This window comes from Podarcis melisellensis, assembly GCF_964234715.1.
Source record: "Podarcis melisellensis genome assembly, chromosome: 16".
NCBI classification, from domain to species: domain Eukaryota; kingdom Metazoa; phylum Chordata; class Lepidosauria; order Squamata; family Lacertidae; genus Podarcis; species Podarcis melisellensis.
The window spans coordinates 32,791,331-32,809,639 of record NC_138533.1 but is presented as its reverse complement, the minus strand read 5'-3'; the positions used below and the strand labels follow the sequence as shown (position 1 = coordinate 32,809,639).

Sequence of the window (18,309 nt, the reverse complement as noted above, 5' to 3'; positions counted from 1 at the left end):
AGGTACCATAAGGGTAATCTAGCACAGAATCACAGCTTGTGTTGGGCCCGGGGGTAACCCGTGAAACGCAGTCCAGGACCGGTCCAGAATCCAAAGGTTCCACTAAGAGTCAGTTCAACAGGGCCAAGGCAAGACACGAGGCAGGATACCAGGCAAGGACAGGTACAGGATCTCAGGCAGGATCTGGCATACAGCAATGTTGCTCCCGCAACATTTTATCTTTGTCAGGGTAGCGGTCAGTCCTGATCCCCCAGCAACTCACCTCCCTGTTTCACCCAAAGGCGAGCACTCCTCCTGCGAGTACTCAGGTCTCTCCTTCTCTCAGACCTTAGTCTCTGCAGCTCAGGAGTCGTTGGTGGGTTACTAGAACCAGGGGCCGCTTCAGCCTCCCCTGACCTAACCGGTAGTGGAGCAGCTGTAAGTGATGGCCCAGCTGAAGGCAACAAGGTAATCCCCGCATCTGGAGCCAGGGCAGGCTCAGGCCCCTGACTTGACCCAGCTGGTGTTTGTTGCAGGGGAACCTGTGCAGACTGGGACTCGTCAGGATCAGGCCCCAGACTTGGTTCAGATGATGCCTGAGGCAAAGGATCCAGTGCAGACTGAGACTCCTCTGGTTCAGAGTCCGAGCCCGAGCCCGAGGCCATCACACAGCTAAAGAATCCCTGAAGGGTGGCCACCCAACCTCTCTTTAGAAACCTCCAGTGAAAGAGATTCCACCTTCTTTTGTAATCTACTGCCAAACAGCTCTTACCACCAGAAATGTCTTCCTAATGTTTAACTAGAATCCCCTTTCTTGTAATTTGTATTCATTGGTTCACATCCTACCCTGTGGAGCTGAAGGTGTCTATCATATTACCTCTTAGTCTTCTCTTCTCCAGGCTGAACATACCCAACTCCCTGAACTGGTCCTCATAAGGCTTGACTTCCATACCCTTGATCATCTTGGTCTCCATTCTCTATACCTCTCAAACATGAGAGAGGACAAAATGTCCAGAATGTTCTGTTGTCTACAAAACAGCCACCCATAAATCAACTTATTTAATCTGAACCACAGACAGAACAGGAATTGTTCCCCCTTTTGTAACAAAGCAGGAGCAAAAGTGTATATTTAACTGCAAAGAACTACAGTGGTACCTCAGATTAAGAACTTAATTCATTCTGGAGGTCCGTTCTTAACCTGAAACTGTTCCTAACCTGAAGACCACTTTAGCTAATGGGGCCTCTTGCTGCTGCCACACCACTGCCACACGATTTCTGTTCTCATCTTGAAACAAAGTTCTTAACCCGAGGTACTATTTCTGGGTTAGCTGAGTCTGTAACCTGAAGCGTCTGTAACCCGAGGTACCACTGTGTTCACAGAACAGCAGTGGCTCTACCAAGAAGAGAACAAAGCTGAAGCACAATGAACACGGAGACCACAGAGGATGAAAAGCAGCTTATCATTTTTCCTAGGAGAGAGGTGGCCCACCTTAGCTGTACATAATTATAAGGCTTGCATTTGGTTTTCTGCAAAATCTGGTGTTTTAGCTGCTCCCACTGCTAATCTGATCTTTCTTAAGGAAAATAACACACACCGATCCAATCTGAACTCAAAACTGTTTTCATTGTTCATAGGCAAACTGGAAGCTGCCTTATTACTGAGTCAGACCACAGCTTCATGAGCTCAGTATAATCTACTCTGACTGGCAGCAACTCTACAGGGTTTCCAAGCCATATCTGGATTCACCAGGGATTGAACCTGGGACCTGCTGCATGCAAGGCAGATATTCCACCACAGAACTATGGTCCTTTTCCTATAGTTCATCAGGCTGCCACTGTGCTGCTGGATGTTTGAAGTTGTCAGGAAGAAGCATGGAAGCACTGATCAATAGCTAGCAAAAGCAAACCAACAAACATTGCAATATTAAATCCTGCCAGTACAAAATCAAATGGACTTGCATATCTTTCAGTAAAGTTCAACTGGGCCTCCAGTCAAGAGGACTGGAGATGCTTAGAGTGTGTTCCTTTGCTAGCTGTGGCACTGGCCTGATCCACCAGGTTCTTAAATATGTTGTGAGTCGCTTGGAGACCTTCTGGAGCAATAAGCAATTTAACAAGCTCTATTCTTCATTTGTTAGTTGCTGTTGTTGCCAATATTAATAAATAGTTAATAGTATTATGCTCCATATTTGCTGTCCTAATCATTTTGATGAAGGGCATATTTGAACGTAAATTTCCAAGTATAGATTTTTCTTTCCTGTTAAAAAACGTACTAACTTGTCTGCTCTCCATGCATTTCCTGGATCACCAAACCTATTCACAGGGTCGTACAGTTCTTGTGTGTGGAGGGGATTTGGGCTCACTGCTGGTTCCAAACCAAACAAATGTACAATTCCAAATCTCACAAACACGTCTTTGCTTAATATTTAGGCTGAGTCATAAGCCGGAAGCATTTCCATCTTCATTTGTACGTTCAATATGACCTCCTCTTGTAAAATAGGTAGCAATCTCAAAGTTGAAATAACGTCATTTTGCCTGGATGCTGTTGAGTACAGTATATGTGCTTGCCAAAGGTTTTCATTTTGCATACTCTCAGTATTGGCATGCTGAGCCAGTAATGCATTCTGTGACCTTTTTTCCTCTTTCTTCTGTCTGAGGGACAAGAGAATTTTTTGGATGGCCTCCAAAGCAATAATTTTACGGAGCGTCTCTGTAGTTCTGGACCTCTTTTTTTTCTTCATTAAGCAGAGAGTTTGTGCAGGATTTATGAGCCTTGATGGTAGAAGTATATTACAGAGTCTTAGAAAATGAACAAAGTTCTACACTTGCCCTGCGACTGCAGAGAGCGAAGGACACTGGCCAGCGAATGGGAGGTTGCTAGGAGGCTGTACATCTCCCTGGAAGAAAGCAGCATGGCAATGGGGAGAGACCAACCTGGCTCCATCCAATAGACAGAGGTGGAAACAGAGTTGGAAACTGATGCTCCATATGCCAGTTGTGGTGGGGTTGCAAAGGTGAAAGGAATAAGACTCTGGCCTCTCTTCTCTTCTTTCTTTGGTGATTAGTCGCAGCCAAGTAAGATTGTCTTCCATAAACATGGTTTTAACAATGAGTCCGTAAGTGACTGTGGAGGCCAATTCTGGATCCACACCTCCTTCCACAGTGTGGACATTGGTTCCCGGGTGGGAGTTGATCACAGTGTGGATTTGCCAAGCGTGCCTTCCTCCTAGCACTTTTCTCCCTTGCATTCTGAGTTTGAGTGTCTTCAAAGCCCATGACACCTTTGGTAAAGGCTGTTCTCCAAGTGGAGCGCTCGCAGGCCAGTGTTTCCCGGTTGTCGGTGTTTATACTACATTTTTTTTTATTTGTCTTGAGACAGTCTTTAAACCTCTTTTGTTGATTAGCAACAACATGGTACCAACAAACTAGTCAAAAGGAATAAGAATCTAAATGCTATTAAAAGAAAAGACAAATTTTGGATAAATATTATGTTAAAACTAAGTCTTTAGAATTACGGTCTAAATTTTCTAAAATTTGAGATTTAATATTGGAAAATTGTACTATAAGAATTGAAACAAGTTAATAATTTGCTGGTAAAATTTAAGAGTTCGGAATGCAGGAACGTGAGTCGCGAGGAAGTCCAATGAGGAGAATGAAATGTGGATACTGGAAAATTATATGTTACTCTGTATGTTTTTTACTGTTTAAATTTTTTTTAAATAAATATTATTTTTAAAAAATAAACCTCTTTTGTTAACCACCAACATTACACTTTCCATTTTTAAGTTCTGAATAGAGTAGTTGCTTTGGAAGACAATCATCAGGCATCTGCACAACACGACCAGTCCAATGAAGCTGATGTTGAAGAATCATTGCTACAACACTGGTGATCTTTGCTTCACCCAGTACACTGATATTAGTTCGCCTGTCTTCCCAAGTGATGTGTAAGATTTTTTGGAGACACCGTTGATGGGATCTTTCGAGAAGCTGGAGATGGCGTTTGTAAGTGGTCCATGTTTCACAAGCATAGAGTAAGGTTGGTAGTACAATAGCTTTGTAAACAAGCATTTTTGTTTCCTTGCAAATGTCCCGGTCCTCAAACACTCTGCACTTCAATCGGGAGAAAGCCGCACTCTCAGAGCTCAGGAGATGCTGGATTTCGGCAACAATGTTGACCCTTGTGGAAAGATAACTGCCTAGGTAGGAGAAGTGATCAACATTTTCTAATGTTACACCACTGAGTTGGATTTGTGGCGCTGCAGAGGGGTTATTTTGTACTTGATGGTGCAGCACTTTGGTTTTTTGGATGTTGAGTGACAGGCCAAGCTTTTTGTAAGCTTCTGCGAAGATATTTAGGATGGTTTGGAGTTCATCCTCTGAGCATGCGCACACTACATTGTCATCAGCATACTGAAGCTCTATGACGGAAGTTACGGTAACCTTACTCTTTGCTTTCAGCCTGCGCTGATTAAAGAGATTTCCATCTGTTCGATATATGATTTCTACCCCAGTGGGGAGTTTCCCTTTGACAAAGTGTAGGATCATGGCAATGAAAATTTACTGAATAGAGTTGGGGCAATAACACAACCCTGTTTAACACCTGATCCCACTGTGAATGGTTCACTGAGAGCCATTGTTATCTGTGATTGTTGCTGTCATATTATCATGGAGGAGCCGAATGATGGAGGAGCCTCTCAACCCCCAGCTAGAGGAGTAAGACCAGAGGACCATGACTAGCAAAGCAAGGCCATCAGAAAGAGGAAGTTTGTCTGGGCTAAAACAACAGCAAACAGAAATGAAGAACTTAGGAGAAAATGAGTAAAATTTAAATCTATTTTGGGGGTGCTTTTTTAAAAAATTGCATAAAACAGGATGGAGTGGGCACATTGTTGAGTGCATGAGAAACTGAAACAGATTGGAAATTGACTAATCCACCATCCTTGGAACCATACACATTTCTGAATTTCACCCCCCACTTTCGTTCCTAATCTTTCCAGACTGAAGTTCAGCTCCTGACATTTCCACATCAGCTTGCACTCCCCCCCCCATTTTACTGCACATTTCTCCAAATACATACATGCTTATATGCCATTTTGCTGAATACACATATTTTTGCATAAAACTTTACTACTATAAGAAATTTTTGTATATTATTTTCACTAATGTATGCATTGTATGCTCACTTTCCACCAACATAAGTATTTTTACACACCTTTAGGGGTTGGAGAACTTCATTGGAAAATTTGTAGCAGTGCAAATTTTGAAGGAAAGCTGTGCTTTGGTTCACATGTTGTTTGAGGCAGTGCAATTTAGTTAGCATTGGCATTAAAAGGTGAACCAAAGTGAATGTCTCCCTCATCCTTACCCATCCCTATTTTGCACATGCTCAGAGACCTTTCCTATGACTCAGCTCAAAGGCAGTTTCTAGTTTGGAACTCTGACTCAAACTGTGTCCAAAGGTGAAACAGCACCTACACATGATGGCGTGTGTGTGTGTGTGTGTGTGCGAGCGTGCATGCATGCACGCACGCACGCACGCAACACAGATGTTTGTGCACGCATTCTTGTTATATCCCGGTGGAACCAACAGAAACAATAGCTCCGCTCAGTCCGCTGTCTCTGTGGACAAAATTCATTACTATTTTTAATTGGAAATGATACAACATTTATGTGTACAGATCTCCAATATCAAAATGTAATTGCTTTTAAGCAATCCTCATTTGAAGCCTGCGGCCCCTAGAGATGAGGAGAAGGATTCTAATTACAAGAGATAATTTGGAAGAAGATAAACAAATATCAGAAGATCATGAAGGTCAACAACAGATAGACACAAAGGTAGGGGAGGTAGGATGAAAGTCTCCATTTGCAAAGGAGCTGGTAACTCCTTATAGGTCATACTACCTTCATATCAAGGCTGGCACCAGAAACCAACTAAGGATTTTTGAGACCTCGGCATCGGGGGCCCAATTACACATCATTAAAAAGGAGGAAACACATCACAGTTGCTTAGGTTAATATTTATATAGACAGTGGTACCTTGAGTTACAAACACCTCAGGTTACAAACGCTTCAGGTTACAAACTCTGCTAACCTGGAAAAGTTACCTCGAGTTGAGAACTTTGCCCCAGGATGAGAACAGAAATCGTGTGCCGGTGGTGCAGCGGCAACAAGAGGCCCCATTAGCGAAAGCACGCCTCTAGTTAAGAACAGTTTCAGGTTAGGAACGGACCTCCAGAACAAATTAAGTTCATAACTAGAGGTACCACTGCACTGTAGATCATTATGGAGGACCTGTGGTCCTCTAGATCCCATTAGGCTACAACTTCTATCGTCCCTGACTATTGGACATGGTGGGTGGAGCTAATGAGAATGGTAGTCCAACAGCATCTAGAGAGCCACAGGCTCCCCATCTCTTGTAGAGATGCAATTTTAGAAGCACCCAGTCTAAATTTTAACAGGAATTCAATGCAGATCTCACTATAGTAGAGTAGGCTGTGACCCAGTGACCTGTGTGCCTGCTTAGTCTGCTGTGCAGTCACTCACTCTTGGTGGGCAACTCCCAGGTCTCAAATCTCTCTTCTTAGAATCATAGAATCATAGAGTTGGAAGAGATCACAAGGGCCATCGAGTCCAACCCCCTGCCAAGCAAGAAACACCATCAGAGCACTCCTGACATATGGTTGTCAAGCCTCTGCTTAAAGACCTCCAAAGAAGGAGACTCAACCACACTCCTTGGCAGCAAATTCCACTGTCGAACAGCTGTTACTGTCAGGAAGTTCTTCCTAATGTTTAGGTGGAATCTTTTTTCTTGTAGTTTGGATCCATTGCTCCGTGTCCGCTTCTCTGGAGCAGCAGAAAACAACCTTTCTCCCTCCTCTATGTGACATCCTTTTATATATTTGAACATGGCTATCATATCACCCCTTAACCTCCTCTTCTCCAGGCTAAACATGCCCAGCTCCCTTAGCCGTTCCTCATAAGGCATCGTTTCCAGGCCTTTGACCATTTTGGTTGCCCTCCTCTGGACACGTTCCACTTTGTCAGTGTCCTTCTTGAAGTGTGGTGCCCAGAACTGGACACAGTTCTTAATGTTCTCTAAACTGGATGTGGGCTGGATAGCCCTTCTAATATACGACTGCCTTCTGTGAAAGGCAGGTGTATTGTATCCTGTTCTGGTCACATTTAGAGGGTATCAGTTATCATGAGAAGGCTAGGCTATCAGCTCTTTTCCCCATCTGTGCCTTATTTCTATGGGGTAGATAATAGGGCATACCAGCTCAACCCCAGATCCCAAACTGAATTTGGCCCATTTGGGTCAACCTGGGATTTGGCTGGAATGGGTTGAGGCCTGGATCAAATTGGGTCCGCTTGAATTGATCTGGGGTTGTCAAAGGGGGTGGCCTTGCACATTTTAAACTCTAATTAAATGCAATACAAGACTCCTGAATAAGATTGGAGCACAGATTCAGGTAGGTCTGGCCCTGGATAATTCTGGATCGGATCAGGGCCATTCCAAAGCATTGGAATGGGCTCTGAACTGGATTGTGGGTGCATGCACATCCCTAGTAGATAATACTGCATTTGTTAAAGGGTTTTTTAAATTGCATTTCTCTTTCATTGTCATCAGTTTGTCATAAGCTCCCATTTTTTTCTTTAAAAAAACCCTACAGAAGATTCTATATCTGTTTTAAACAAAATTGAATAATTCATGCCACTACTTCCCTTTCTTCATTTTGATACACCCACCTCTCATATGAATCAGGAGAGTGTTTATAATTCATAGTTTTCTGCAGATCAGGAAGGGGGCAAGGAAACAGCCAGAAGATTCTGGATTGGGTGATGGCCTCAACATTGAGAGGAGACAAGTGATGCTGTGGTACTCATCTGTGCTGCTAGGCAACCAGGTTCCCTCCCCTCCCCGCAAGGAAACGAAGATTCAGAATGCCATCAGTCTCCTATTTGACCTCTGGCAGTGGCTGATACCCGAGGCCTCCAGTGCCAAGCAAAAGCAGTATGAAGAGCCTGGGCCAATTAAACAGAGAGGCTTGTGGTGGATGGAAAGAACATATCTCTTTGAACCCTACAGGTAAACAGCTTGCACCCCGAAGCAAAATATTTCATTGCCCCTCATTATTAGATGAAGCCAGGCAGCTAGGCATTCTGACAGCAGCCTCCAAACTTGTAAAGAAACTAAAATAAGAAGGAAACAACCAAATACACTGATTTGAGCTTGCTGATCTTCCACAGTAGTAGGTTGGCTTTAATCGGTGCTATTTTTCTAGAAAAAAAGGTGCTGCAACTCATAATGAAACCTCCCTCATTCTCTTAAAATGGCATTGGTGCCCGCCCAAGAGGTGCTGGAACTGAGTTCCAGCAAGTTCCAGCTGAAAAAAAGCCCTGGCTTTAACTAGGCTAAGTAACCTCAGTGCCCAGGGCCAAAGGCAGCCCTCTGACCTCTCCATCAAGCCATAAAGACTTGTCCCAGGCCACAGCCTTCCCCAGCCCTGCTTCTCACACTCCTTGAGGGTCCCCTGCCCTGGACTGGGATCGTCTTGATTTGTGATCATGTCTCCTGCTTGCCCAGATGAAGGATGGTGTGTGTATGTTGGTACATTTTCATGAGGACTTTTTTAAAAAAAAGTAAACTGATGTGGAAATGTGGAGAACTGAGCTTAAGGCTAGAAGAATGAGAAACTGCGAGAAACCAAAATTGACAGCTCCATCCATCCCTATCAACCACGAATAAACCTCTCCTTCATGTATTTGTCCCCTCCCCCTTTTAAAGCTACCCAAAACTGTTGCCCTCACTACATCTGTGGCAGCACATTATATGAATCTGGAATGTGCTGTGTGAAGATGTATGTGTAGAAAACACTTAGGGATATGTGAAGGTCTCCTAGGGGAAATTTGCCAGCATCCTTCAACTTTTTGCTGGCTTCCTTTGAACTTCAGGAACCTCACCATTATATATATTTTGATTTTGTCTCTAGCGAAGGGGGGAGGGGGATATCCTGTGACAGCATAATTGCATATAAAAGCTCCAAGAGATGTCACTCTTTTGACCCAAACTCTCCCCACTTCTGCTGAAATCCCTCAAAACGTTTAGGCTTGATGGAGTGAAGTTGACTGAGACTTGATGAAGTGACTATTGTAATGGGCTTACTTGCTCTGTATGCATGCTAAATCCACAAATCAGCCCATAGCTAGTGTGACAGACACTGTCATATAGTGGTTAGCGTGTCAGACTAGGGACCTGGAAACCATGGTTCAAATCCTCACTTGGCCATGAAGCTCACTGGGTGACCTTGGGCCAATCACTGCCTCTCAGCTTATCCTACCTCGCAGGTTTGTGGTGGGGATTAAATGATGAGGGGGAGAGCCATATACAACACCTTGAGCTCCTTGGAGGAAAAGGTGGGATGTAAATGCAATAAAATAAATTAATAGGCACGAGGGATGCTACAACCTATATATGGAGCAGCAGCAACACACTACATCCACACCATACATTCAAAGCACATTTAAAGCACATGGCTTCCCCCAAAGAATTATCAGAATTGTAACTTAAGGGTGCTGGGAACTGTAGTTCTGTGAGGTGCAAACTATAGTTCCCAGGACTCCTTGGGGGAGCCCCATGCATTAAATGCAAGCTGCTGATGTGACCACAGGATCTGCTACTATGTTCCTCCTGATGGTGCATACAACATGTCAATCAACCTTGAGTTTGCCACCATAGTTCTTTCACCTGTGTATTCCCCCGGCTCAGAAAGGTTGGCACTTGGATGAGAACTATGGTTTCATCCAGTGGTAACTGATGCTCGATGTGGCGTTTGCCTCCTAGGATGGGTCATAAGGAAAGGGTTAAAATGGGTGTGATGTGATTGGCCAGTGAGAATGCAAGGGTGGAGTAAAAGTTAGAGTGGGAGCTGTTTGAGAGTCAGTTGAGGTTTGGGAGTTGGGAGTTGAGGTTTGGGAGTTGGAGAAGTAAGAGGGAGGAATAGGCAGTGGGTTGGTCGAGTTGTATTGTGAGAGAGTGAGAGGAATTGTTAGGTTGAGTCAGATAGATAGTTGGAATAATCAGTTTGGAGTTGTTAGGAACTCAGATTATGAAACTGACAAGAGAAAAATAAACTGAAACCATACGCTTGTTCCTGCATTTAAAAATAAACTTGATTATTTGTTAATGTTAACAACTGTCTGGACTCTGTGTGTCCCCGTGAGAAGCAGGGTGGTGGCAGTGAAGAAAGCAATCACAGTGGTGGCACAGGGTCAATAGACCATCAAACATCCGGGGGCCCTGTGTGTGATCACCACACTCGTTGAGACTGGTAGGGCAGAAGGCAGGGAGCCCAATGGTAGATGGAATAAGAGCCAAAGACAGAACCAGCTAGGGACACATCCATACATTTAAAGAACATCCAGAACACAATTAAATCACATGACTTCCCCTAAAGAGTCCAAGTAGCTGTAGCTACTATTCACACACCTATGATTCCCAAGCATTTGTCACATTTCCAGAGTGTGGCCCTCAGCAGATGCGCAACAATCCTGATCCTTGGCACCTGGTGTGTAACATCCCCTAAATATGACACAAGCCTTTTCTACTGCTTTCCTAAAACTGGAGCATCTCTCTACGCCAGGATTTGTTTTCAGCCCCATCACACCTGTACTCTGTCTCCCTCTCCAATCATTCGAAGTCATGCCCACACCCTCATTTCCCTGACAGTCTCTATACTTTACACTTGTAGGTTTGTGCAGATCAAGGAAAATACATTTGTGCACTCTGTCTCCTTGCAGAGTTTTGCTGTTTTGAAGCCGGGGATCTTCAGACAGGACTTTCATCTTTCCGTTCCTACTTCTTGCTTCCTCCCCATGCTCCCCATACCTTATTCCCTCACCTTTATTCCGCTATCTCACTCCTGCACACATTCACTGGGCCTTATCTGTTCCTGCGCAGGCTGGGCTGACATCCCTTTCTCTACTATTCATCCTCTCTCTCTCTATTAAATCGGAATATGATTTAATTTACTGCAAGGAGAGACGATGCGATAGCAGGCAAGGCACTGGAGCAGGATGGAGAGAAATGTCCATTGAGTGCTTTCTTGCTGAGGTTAAATCCATATCCCACTTTCAAAGGAAGGCAGAGATGGGGGACCTTTGTCAGTCCAGAGGCCACATTCCCTAGAAGGCAGCCTTCCAAGGGCCACATGCCATCGACGGAGGAAAAAAGTTGGAAAAAAAGTTGGTGGAGTTGGTGGAGGCTATGCTCCAGTCATGGAAAGGTCACATGTTTCTACCTACATACAGATACCACTCCAGTTTTCATCCAGGCAAAAGACAGGCATTGTTGCAGTTCAAGGACACTTTCCAAACATTCAAATTCAGCCGAGGAGGGGATGGACCAGGTTCAGTAACTGGTGTGGCTTGAGAAGGAGGCATGGCTTGAGAAGAGTCTGGTGAGTCAGATTTAGCTCTAAGCTGGAATTTCTCCACTCCCATTATAAGGCCACAATGGCACCCCACCGGGATTGCGCTGCTGGGGGCGGTGTGCTCCCCCCGCACTCCTCTTCTTCCACCAGTGATCCTGCCTCTTGCCCCCATGCAGCCCCTAAACCTCTTCTAGGAGCTCTCTCAACTCTCTGGGGCAGAATCAGAGCATGGAGGAAATCCTTTTTCTGGTAGAAAGCATCAGTTGGGTCTAATACTAATAAACAACAATAATTGAGAGTAATATGAGTAATAAAGAGAAAATTGAGCATGATCACATTTTGGAGTCACAATAAAACCGGAGAACTAAAGAAGATAGTTTGGTCTTGCAATAGCACAGAAGGAGAATAAGCAGGAAAGGAAAGCGTCAGCAAGAAAGTGGCATAGCGTTTTATTTAAAAGGAGCAATAAAGCCTGGAACATTTTCATTTCTCCTTTCTTGCTTATCGTTTGTATAAAGATTAATTGGCTTTGACATTTAGGGGAGGGAATGCAATGGCCGTCACTTTATACAGAAACATTAGCCCACTTCAGGCATTGCAATAAGAATTAAGTGAAAAATGTGAGGAGCAACTACCCTAACTCTACTCCACCCACCCCCCTTTTGCTGTTCTTGTTACACACCCCTAAGCATGGGGGGCAGCCAAGAAGAAGAGGAGGAGGAGGAGTTGGAGTTTGGATTTGATATCCCACTTTATCACTACCCTAAGGAGTCTCAAAGTGGCTAACATTCTCCTTTCCCTTCCTCCCCCACAACAAACACTCTGTGAGGTGAGTGAGGCTGAGAGACTTCAAAGAAGTGTGACTAGCCCAAGGTCACCCAGCAGCTGCATGTGGAGGAGTGGGGATGCAAACCCCGTTCACCAGATTACGAGTCCACTGCTCTTAACCACTACACACACTGGCTGTCTAACAAAGCCAGGCTTCTAACAAAGGAACAGAGGAAACTGCCTGATACTGAGTCAGACCAGTGGTCCAATGTGCTCAGTATTGTCTGCATGGAGAAATGGCGGGAGTTAAAGGTGGGGCTTGCTGTGTGCAAATGACCCAGGGTTGCCATATGTCTGGTAAAACCTGGACATATCCTCTTTTTAAGGGTCAACATGCCCATCCAGGTGGATTTTTACATTTTAAAGAAAATGTATGGGGCTTGGGCTTCACTGCATGCTGCAGCTATTGTCAGCCTGAGCTGGGTCAGAGGTACGTGGGTGCAGCAGTGGTGGCCCTGTGAGCCCATGCCCATACGCCTCTTTCCCCAGTTCGGGCTGGCAGTGGCTCAGGCTGTCCTCTTTTTTTGCTCTTCAAGATATGGCAATCCTAGCTCTGCCACTGAGCTGTAAAGGGACCCCTGACCATTAGGTCCAGTCGTGACCGACTCTGAGGTTGCGGCGCTCATCTCGCTTTATTGGCCAAGGGAGCTGGCGTACAGCTTCTGGGTCATGTGGCCAGCATGACTAAGCTGCTTCTGGTGAACCAGAGCAGTGCACGGAAACGCCGTTTACCTCCCCGCCAGAGTGGTACCTATTTATCTACTTGCACTGTGACGTGCTTTCAAACTGCTAGGTTGGCAGGAGCAGGGACCAAGCAATGGCAGCTCAGCCCGTTGCGGGGATTTGAACTGCCAACCTTCTGATCGGCAAGTCCTAGGCTCTGTGTTTTAACCCACAGTGCCACCTGTGTCGCCCACTGAGCTGTAGCCCTTCCCCAAATATGTATCCATGCTAGCACTTGATTAAGGAACATAGGAAACTGCCTTAATAGAATATAGAGCTAGATGGGCTAATAGTCTTGAATAAGTATTGTCTACACTGTCTGGCTCACCAGCTCAGACTGGGGATGTACTGGAGATGCCAGGGGTTGCAACTGGAACCTTCTGCATATAATGCAGATGCTCTGCCACTGAGCTATGAGCCTTTCTTCTCAACCAATCTATGATTTGAGCACCAGCCAACCTGCAATGGGCTGGAATCAGTGGATCAGCCCATCCCAAAAGCTCCATATCTGTCAGGAGGAAAGTGGTCTGTTGTTGGCTTACTTACTCTTACAGATAATATTTGGACGCTGATATTTTCTGCAAAGCCCTGCAAGGGATTTAAACTATAAAAATGAATCAAAGAAGTGATAGTTACGACCCCCGTGAGCTCGCTCTGTTGCCTTGTGATAGGAAGACAGAAGGAACATACCACCCACAAGGAAAGGATCACAAAAACAGTGAAATGGGCCTCTCTGGGATAATTAGCAGTAGCTGCTGCACACAAATTGCCTACTTAATTATTTTCAGATCAATTAATTTGGGAGCTAGGTACGCAGTCAGTGTGCTTTGAATGCTCCTTGCTGCAAAAGGGTTTATGGTGGAGACTGCAATGCTGTGTAAGCATTTGGACATAAAAATGGATGTGAAAGGTGGGATGAGAAGATTGTATGAGACAATGGTAGCCAGTCTGATTCCCTCTATCATCTTCCCTGCTGTTAATACAAGGGGGGGGGGACGACACAAATTCATGGAGTAGGATGAAGCCTATTCTCCTCTGCTGACAAGTTGGACCTTGGTTGTCAGGGATTCTAGGACTTGTACATACCAGCCATTTTATGGTTTTGAAAATGAGAGCTATCCATATTGAGTCATTGCTGCACGTATGTTCTAATATCTCAGAGCCCTGTTCAAGTGGAGAAGTGGTTTCCAACATTAGTGACTAGTAGTCCCCAGATCAGGGGTAAGAGTCACAGAATAATAGAATTGTAGAGTTTGAAGGGACCCAAATACTCATCTAGTCCAACCCTCTGCAATGCAGGAATCACAGCTAAAGACTCATTGACAGATGACCATCCAACCTCTTCTGAAAAGCATCAAATGAAGGAGAGTCTACCGCCATCCAAGATCTCAGATTTGTTTGTTTGCTTGTTTAGTAGAACCCCAAGATTCACCAACTGGAGGGCATGTGCAAAAGACTAACAACCACTTAGGTGTCATTGATCAGCTGGGCAAATGTTTACAGCTAACTACCAGCCAGCTTAAAAAAGGAACATGGTAGATGTAAGATAGCACCTATACATAATAAGAAAGCAAATTCAATGCATTCAGCTGAGAAGAGACCTCCAATCATCCCTGACCATGGGCCACACTAACTGACAATAATGGGGTGTTGTATTCCAACAAGATCTGGGGGGGGGGGGACCATGCTGGCTACCATTGGCATATGGCATTTTATCTGTCATGGATAAGCTGGATGCAGAGGAGTGGCGGGAGGCATCAGCTAGGGAAGAAGGCTCAGAGCCAGGGGATTGATGGTGGGACGACAGTGAGTGCTCAGAAGGAGAAGAGAGAGCAGATGGGGAAGAGGAGGTGTCAAAAGCTGAAGAGGCAACAGGGTTCAGTGAGCAGGAACAAGCTATGGCAGAGAGCAGTCCAGAGTCAGAGGCAGAGGTGGAGGCTGGAGAGGAGGGTGGCCAAGAGGCTGAATGTGCTGGTCCCGTGGGTTACCCAAGAGGCGAGGTCCAAGTCCAGTCCATGGTCAAAGTACAACATGGAGGCAGTCCATAGTAGCTGAAGCTGGGTGCAGGGCAGGGAGTTAGGTGAAGTCAGGAACAGGCATGCAAGCAGGGAGCCAGGAGTTCTGGCAGAAAAGCAGGACAGGGTTCAGGCAGGAACTAGCAGCCATCCATGTTGCTCCCACAACTTGGGACTGGGTCTGGCCAGCTTTTATCTGCCCTGAGGCATAGGGCGGCCCCAATCCTCTGGTGACTCGCCTCTCCTGGCCTGGAGTCGAGCACTCCTCTTGCGGGAACTTAGTTCCCTCCGCCTCTCTGCCCTGAGCCTCTGTAGCTCAGGAGAGGCTGGAGGGTTACTGGACCCAGAGGCAACCTCAGCTTCCTCTGACGGGGCTGAGAGTGGAGCACCTGCAGGCAATGGGTCCTCCTCACCTCAGGGGCCAGAGCAGACTCAGCTGATGCCTTCACCTGAGCATCCAGCACAGGTGAGGACCCTTCAGGCTCATGCCCCAGCCCTGGCTCAGCTAGTTCTGGAGGCAGGGAATCCTGTGCAGGCTGGGATCCCTCAGGTTCAGCATCCGAGTCCGAATCCCAGGCCATCACACTGAAGAAGCCAGGGAGTCCCCCCTCCTGCTGTGACCAGCTCCCCGAGCATGTCTCCCAGAACCTGCAGAGGTATGAAGAGGGCAGAGTAAAGACAGACCAGGCAGAGAAGTCTCAGGCTGCTTGGCAAGGACCCAGGAGAGGAGGAGACTTAGAGAGTTGTGGGAAAGTGGGGACCTTCAGTCCTTCTTGCAACTGCTTTATTGGGGGTAAGACTTACTGAGAAGAGTTGATGTGCTCACTAGACCTGAGCGGTTTAGTTTCTTTGAATAAAATTGTTAACTTCATGGACGTCTTGTGAGTTATTGCTGACTGGCTCCTGGCTCCCACCTTGACACTATTCAACTTTTTGACAGAGGAATGAAATCCAGCTGCTTTCTTGATATTTTGGATTACACTTCCTATCAATCCCACTCAGCATGGCTAATGAACAAAGATGCGGTGGCTTGCAGTTGAAAACATCTGGAGGACACGACATTTTGAAAGCATCTGATAGTCAGTGTAGACAATATTGAGCTAGATGGACCAGTGGTCTGATTCAGTATAAAGAAGTTTCCTATGTAATGATGATGTGGCTCACTCCATGTGTGAAGTCTAGGGCAATTGCCCCATTATTCAACTTTCATTCATATTAAACTGAGATGGGGACCTGTAAGTTCTATGCAGGTTATACATCTTGTCCCAAGATGCTGTTAGCTAAAGAGAGGCTGGTCTGTGTGTCAGGAATTTGAAGGTTATTGAGGACTGGGTGTAATTCATTCAGCATGAGCCTCTGGAATCTGATTATGTCCTTGTGTAACCCACACCTCCAGTCTCTTTTACCAGATAAAATAGGGCAACCCATCACCCCAGCCAGGGTTGTGGGTGCAAAAGCCATTATCCTCTCTACTTAAATATGGCAAGGGGGCAAATTGAAACATCAACCACCACACCTGCAAGTGGCTGTGGTCCTTGAGCAGCTGAGCATTAGTTATGGATGGGAGAATCTGTCCACCACAGTTTATTTTCCCAGTTTTAAGTTCAGTTCATCACATCTGAGATTTCTTTTTTAAAAAAAGCCCTTATGAATATTAAACACAATTTTGCAATATTGTGCACCTTTGTATGCTGTTTTCAGCAATATATGCATTTTTGTGCACACTTTACCTTAGTATATGCATTTTTTTATGTGGTACCTCACTGGAGAACTGCATGGGAAAAATCAGAGACGTGAGAATTTCAAAGAGTGGCTCTGTTTCAATTTGCGTTTTATATCAGAAAGTGCAAAGCAGATTACCATATTTTTTCGCTCTATAAGACGCACCAGACCACAAGACACACTTAATTTTTGGAGGAGGAAAACAAGAAAAAAAATATATTCTGAATCTCAGAAGCCAGAACAGCAAGAGGGATCGCTGTGCAGTGAAAGCAGCAATCCCTCTTGCTGTTCTGGCTTCTGGGATAGCTGCGCAGCCTGCATTCGCCCCATAAGACGCACACACATTTCCCCTTACTTTTTAGGAGGGGGAAAAAGTGAGTCTTATAGAGCAAAAAATACGGTATTTGCTTTTAAATGGAAATTGAATTTCTTCTCCATCCCTAGCTTTGGTGCATGATGAAGGAATCCCCATCCTAATTTCACCAGTCATATGAATGAGCCCAGCTTGCATATCAGCCCAGAGGATACTTACGATTGGCAGGACCCATTCAATGCACAGGAGCGATGGACCCTGCAGAATTCCTTCCTAAGTGCAACACTGTGTTGTTTTCACTTGATTTGCTGAACATTTGGCTGATTAGGCAGGAATCGCTGCCTGGGTTTCAAGAAGTGACAGCAACATTTCCATCATCTCAAGGTACACTAAATCTCTGGGTTGCACAATTCCATCTCAGCTGGGCTTATTTTCAACCTTATCACTGTAGTTGCTCCAGCAGGCTCTCAGAAAGGGACACATCACTCCATTCGCAACACAAAGCTGACTGGAAAAACGAGTTAATACAATAATAAAAAAAATGCATCTTTATTTATCAAAGCCGTTTACCCCACGGGCATATTGGAGTGGCGGAAGAAAATAAACTCAATTTCGAAAAGGGCAGCGAAGCCTTTTTGCCAAATAAAATACACAAAACAGCGGAAGGAAGCCAAATGAAAACAACCAATTAACCCCAGCACCTTGCAGAGAGAAACCACCCAGTCTAAGCAAGGAGACAACATATTTGGCCTAGTTTGAGGGAAGAAGAGAACCATCCACATTGGGGGATGGCTGGAGTAAGAATAATGTGATATGGATGAGATCATTTCTTTGGCTTAGGCGTGCAACTAATGTTTGGGAGTTTTGATTCCCAAGCTACACACACACACACAGAGAGAGAGAGAGAGAGACCCATGGAGAAGCAATAAGCAAGATGCTTCTAGCCCAACTGCATTAGCTGCCAGTTTGTATCAAAAAGTTAGTTTTTTGCCTCAACTAGAGCCAGGGCGTTAGTTTTTCGCCTCAACTAGAGCCAGGGCTTTTTCAGCTGTGGCTCCGATCTGGTGGAACGCTCTGTCACTAGAGACTAGGGCCCTGCGGGACTTGACATCTTTCCGCAGGGCCTGCAAGACAGAGCTGGTCCACCAGGCCTTTGGCCAGGGCACAGCCTGACTCCCTCCCTCGGCAATCTTCGTGGAGCTCTGGCACAATGGTTGCCAGTGGCTTGATTTGAATCAATTTTATAATGAATGATTTTAGAGTGTTGTTTGTGCTGTACTTTTGTACTGTTTTATTGTTG

The 18,309-nt window shown here is 45.3% G+C and overlaps 1 protein-coding gene across 1 annotated transcript in view; it reads right to left on the bottom strand.

Moving 5' to 3' along the window:
• The window catches only part of GALNT9 (polypeptide N-acetylgalactosaminyltransferase 9), a 181,723-nt gene that overhangs the window by 142,894 nt on the left and 20,520 nt on the right, over window positions 1-18,309 (bottom strand). The gene's annotated exons all lie outside the window — the stretch shown is intronic.